Here is a 6,000-nt window from a genome sequence, read left to right as displayed (position 1 = left end):
ACTCTGCCACCGAAAAATCCATCAAATCTTCCGCCGACTTTTGAGCCCATAAACTTGTGATTGATACTGAATTTAATCAACTCGAGCGCATTTGGCATGCTTTCGGCTCTTTCGGCCCTCAAAGTCTCGATTTCTACATTTTTTTTCTACGTTTTTTTTGGGGCTATCCCCACCGCTTCTTATATTTTTAATTTACGCCTCGCAGCACGATTCTGCATGGCTTATCACAGAGATTGGCAAACGGTTCTGCTTCAGTGCACTTCAATTAGTTGCAAGAATACGAAATCCGAAAGAGGGAAAGTCCGAGAGCTGAATGATGATACTCCTGTCCGCTCTCTGCATACATCCACACTCCGTATTTACTTGTATTTCTATGATTACTTGTCCCATTCGAGGGTTTTTTTTCCATTTCCATTTCTATTTTTGTTTTGTTTTTTTGCCGTTGTGGTTTTCATTTTCAATATGCACAAAAAAGAGGAAGCCAGAGACCACCACAAATTCCGGATGTTCATCAACCAAATGAGGAAGAACAAAAAAAAACAGTGGAAATTACAGTGCGGATAATGTCACAAAGAGAAAAGTACCCTGGAGCAGGTACTGTTAAAACACAGATATAAATTCCAAAGGAAAAAAAAACACATTTTTTAAATCAAATTAGTTATTTCTTTTATTTTTATTTGATTTATTTAGAGCCGATCCTTGAACCGATTCCGGAATCTCTTAGCTATAATCATCCTTAATAATTCCAATTTTTTCTCAAAATGTAACACCCATCCACACCTTTTAAATACAACCCTTGGTATCCTCTGTGTACATGCTAAAAAATAGAGAATGTCGGCACTGAAGCGAAATCCATTCGCTGAGTCACTGAGAGAAGGTCATCCAACCCGCTTCACTTGCAAATTTTGTTCAAATTGCAGTCCCAAAAATTGGTTGACACACATTGCAATGCACCACTCTCTCTCTCTTTCTCGCTCTGGCAGCGTATTTGTGCATCTCTTTCTGACGCCGAAAATATTCATGGAAATGCACTTAAAACATTTTAAAAGCGTTTCTGCGGTTCAATTTGCATAATTCCACTGCCGCACTCACACTGTGTAAAAATGTACAACATTTTACCACTAATAGCACGTACACACACACACACACACACACACACACACACACACACACACACACACAGAGATGCACACACATGTGCATACATTTAATTATCGAAATGGCAACCGGATGGGGGTCTGGATGTCCACTCTTGCCTTGCACTGATGCCCTGATTCCGATGCCCGCCTCGACTTGAACTACATTTCTGTGAAATTGACCAGAAGCAGGACATTAAATTGCACGTAGAAAAGGGAAACCAGCAGCCAATGAAGCAGGAAGAACCACAAGGACCAGTAGGACCAGCAGCCAGACGAGGCGCCATTTATCTAGGTTGTAGGGTCTGTGCGTCGGTCTATCCTTCGATCTGTCTGTTGGTTCGTCGCCCTGTGCCTGTCACGCCGTAGAACAAAGCTGTGTTCGCCTTTCGAGTGCACAAAATTGTCTACAATTTCCATTGAATTCAATTAGGCATATCATAAAATTTATGAAGGATAACTACAGAATGAAAATCAAATTGAATTAATTGTCCAACCGGTGACAGGCAGGCTGAAAGAATATTTTACATTCAACATTTTGCGTTGGTTCCACAACATTACATTAACAATGCAAAGCCAACTTAATGGCATTGAGTTCCAACTCTGTAATCAGGCATATCAAAGCTGTTAAGGTAGCTAACAGCAATGAAACGCATAACAGCGCTGCCAGCAACTTTTACTCTATCCATTCTTCCCCTTAGCAGGCAGAGCAGAGCTGTAGAACCTCTAAACAGAAATGGTTCTGCCATTCTACACCTAAAATAATAACAGAGTGCCATAATCCTCCCCATTCCACTCTCTAGAACCTTTACATTCTACCCCTTAAAAAAAGATAACAGAGGCTGCCATAATTTCAACCCCCATTATCCCTACACAATGAACTTAACATAACAGCAAAAATGCCATAAAAATCCACACTTCTCCTGCTACAAAAATGCCATAAAATATGCGTTCCTCATTGCTTGCGCAAAACTGTTCCCAGCCCACACAGCAGGGGTGTGCGGTTTGCACGCTTTTAACAGTAATGTAAAAATCAAAAAAGTTTCGCTGCCTCGTACGAGTATTTCTCATATATTTTCAAAGTTTCTTTAGCTCTAAAACCACCTCAAGAATTGTACGTAGGAAATCATTAGAAAAACTTAACCAAAAGTCACGAACATGCCCGCACATGTGCCCTCCCCGTTCCCGACCCACCGCTTTGCGCCGGCGATAATTGCGAGAAAGACTAAAGGCTTTAGGGCGAAAGGGAGAAGGGGAAATGTACTAAGCTCCGACATGGACTGCATTTGGGGAAATATTTGCTTAAATGCCGCAAACCAAAACTCTGGATAGTTGAGGAATGAAATAAGCACACAGACACACACGAATGCAGCATGCACCATGCAGCTGCAGCTGCGGCGCGCGTTCTATGCGGAGTACACGTTATGTCTAACGTTTGTTATCCCAGGCACCAACAGCATCACCGTGCCACCACCATCAGCCCACACCCCACACTCCATGCGCTAGGGTGCACCACAAAACGCGCTGCCAATACGCCCGCGGCTCCCGTCCCATTCCGACCCGACCCTATGGAAACTTTGGGCATTGGGGTATTGGGCATTGGAATGGATGCCAACTAGCACGCGAGATATTGATGTGCGCCAAAATATGCCAAATATCAGTGAGAGGAAAGCGGTCGAGGAATGGAATGGGTGAATGGAGAAAGCCCCATACATTATACATGTGTACGAAAGTGTGAGAGTGGGAGCGTGTTTGTGTGTGTTTGGGAGGAGGGGGAGTGCTGCCAAATCAAGCGCAAGGCCCAAAAGTAGCAACAAATAAAATTGTATGCGCTGTGCGAAAAAGTTTTCTTTTTGCATAACGCCCCAACAGGAGCAACAACAGCAGCAGTAGCAACAGCAACAGCACAAGCAAGGAACGGCTGGGATTAAAGTCGAGCTTTTGGATACTCTTTGCAGGCACGCAAGCATGAGTTTCGGGAGAGAGCGATCTCTGAGCGTCGACTCAACAAGCGCTCTGAACTGAACTACACCCAACGAAAAAGCACTGTAACTTGTAATATTTACACTTGTTATCAAAATTGAAAAGTTTCTACAAAAATAAACACTGTGAAAAACAGACATTAATTTAGATGCACTATGTTTGTAATTATTTGTTCTAAGTTTCGTATATCACAATGTGCAACTGTAATTTTTCGCTGGGTGTACAGACAAGAAGTAGAAGCAGAAAAGCTTATCTACTCTGACTGCTGCTGATCGCAGTGCAGTAAAGTACAGTAAAATATCACAATACCCTTGGTCAAAGAGTACTGACAGCAGCAGCAGCAGCAGCAGCATTCGAGCAGCAGCAGCAACATCATTGGAAAAGGCAATGGCAATTTACATGTACAATGCAAAAGTTTCGATTTTATTGTATGGGAGGATTGTACGAGAATACCCGCAGTCATACCCGTATGGTATAGGCGTGTCCGTGTGTGAGTGGTGTGCCCCTCGGTTGAGATGTCTGATTCTGTTTGTTTTCCGTTCTGACAGCCATAGGAGATCGAAACGTTATGCTACACGATTTCCAGCAACCCCCCACCACCCCCCTGATAAATGCAAAAAGCAACCGGTTACGATTACTGCTGCCGGCCAAAAAGTCCAAAAATAGTTTCGTAACACTCCATTTTCGGAAAATGCCAGCTAATTGGCATGACTTCATTTTGGCATTACAGTCAGTTTTTAAGGGGATATTTCTCGCTTTCGAACGCTTAACTTGGCTTATATTTCTCCCCATCGAACGCTTAACTTGGCTAATCACCTGCACTGCCATGCAAAAGCCAATTGTTTACTTCATTTGTTTTGGCTGAAAGCGAAGTGCATGCCAGTCCCGAAGCAGAGACAAATCGTTGGCCATTTAAAGCGTAGCTTCTGCTACTTATGCATGCCGCCCCAGACTAGCCATAAGTCTCATAGAAATGGTCCATGGGGAGGTGATATTTGCATGGGGAGAACACTCCACTTCTGCAACTGCAATTTGCAACGGGGTACGCTGTGCATGGCCATAACTAATTTGCATATTGTCTGATCCAATTGCATTATAGACTCATACCAACAGCAGCAACCAAATCAATTGGAGCTCCGTTGTGAGCGGCATGCACCCCAGACAAGGGCATCCCAAAGAAAAAATAGGAGTCGCTGACCAAAACATGTCTGCACTCACGTTTCCCTAATTAGTGTGTGCACAGGAAAATCTAATTATGTCTGTGCTAGCGAAAAAACCACAAAAAAAGAAGGTAAGCACATGCGCAGGGGGGGCTAGGGTTGGAGTGATGGATATGTGCATGATAAGAAATGTAAACCCTCAACCTGCTTATTTCCGAGCTGCTTTTCGATATGAAATGTTTTGATTCTTTCGTGTTGCATGCTGCACAGTGTGGCGTGGCTGCAGCCTGTAATCGTGCTGTGGCTTGGGCTGCGCAACCACCAACGTATTAGCAGACCCAGACCCCCATGACAGTTTAAAGTTCCACAGAGCAGTTTTTTCCAGCACTTTTTCTGCGGCTGCTGCTCCTGCTGCTGCTGCTGCTGCTTCGCGTGGTGGCCAGGAAACACAACGAACTGCCAAATGGCTAGCGCAAAGCGGAAGAAAAACTAAAACAAATGTCAGTCGTAGTTGACGCGTTGCCACCAGGCAGCAGTCGAGCGGCAGAACGGCAGTGGGGGGAGGCAGCAGGACACCAGGCAGGATGAGAACTAACCGTGGCCATTCCCCTTTTTGCCTCCTAACCCACGGTTTGCAGCTGCCAGCGAAATGCAAATGTCATTTGCAGTTGACACTTGACTCAGCACTTCGCACTGTCCTAGGGCACTTTGGGGTTTTCACCTGCGTCGTCTTCCCGGGGTATGCCTCATGCCTCAATCCCCCCAGACCCACGGTGGCGGCAGACAGAGAGACAGAGAGAGAGAGGGAGGCAGCGGGATAGGGACAAATAAAAGAAAGTAAAATAAAACAAAAAGCGGGTCGTCCCGACTAATGCCAACTGAACATGAATAAAGTCGTGGCCCTTTGGGGAAAGCTGCGCCACCGCTGCCACTGCCAGTGCCACTACCAGAGCCAGTACCATGTCGTCGTTCTCGTCGCCAACGTCCTACCCATCGTTATTCTCGTGGTCGTCATTAGGAGGGCAGACGTCAAAGTATGCGCTTTGTTTTTGCTGCGTGCCAGGCGGCAGCAGCGTGTTAATAGCCGGCCACCCGTGCCACATGTATCCTCCCTGCTGCTACTGCTGCTGCTTGCCACTGCCGCTGAGTTGACAGAGGTGTGCCGTCGGTCCACGTGGACGCCAGGGCAAAGTCAAGTGCTGCACAGTGTTGCCGTCGTCTCGCCAGTGTGTGTGTTTGTGTGTGGCGAAAGTGAAGCCTTGCTGCACAGCAGGCGGCAACTGGCTGACATTTTGTGTGGCAAGCAAGCAAGGAGCAGCCAGCCAGCGGTGGGTGTTGATGCACTTAGTGGGCTTTGGGTTGGGTTGAGGGGTTGATTAACGAAACGAAAAGTGGATTAAAGCTCAACAAATAATTCAAATTTGCTTGCCATCAAGGATATAATTTCTATAACTACACCATTTCTTCTACGATCTTGACGTGAAACGGTAAGGCCACCTCTACTATTTATCAAATACCTCAAGGATCCAAGGATATTCCTTCAAAATTATATTTTGTAATAGAAAGACTTGCCTAAACGTACATATGGACCACTGGGCGTATAATGTATATTTGGCATGGGGTGGCGCCGCCAGATTTGTTGCCTGTTGTGGGAACTTTAGCGGCAGTTTCTTGAACTTTGGCGGCAATTTTTGGAACTTCCAGTGCTGCAAGTGGCGCCG

This window comes from Drosophila subobscura, chromosome J (genome assembly GCF_008121235.1).
Source record: "Drosophila subobscura isolate 14011-0131.10 chromosome J, UCBerk_Dsub_1.0, whole genome shotgun sequence".
Taxonomy (NCBI): domain Eukaryota; kingdom Metazoa; phylum Arthropoda; class Insecta; order Diptera; family Drosophilidae; genus Drosophila; species Drosophila subobscura.
Note: the sequence above shows the minus strand (reverse complement) of the source record.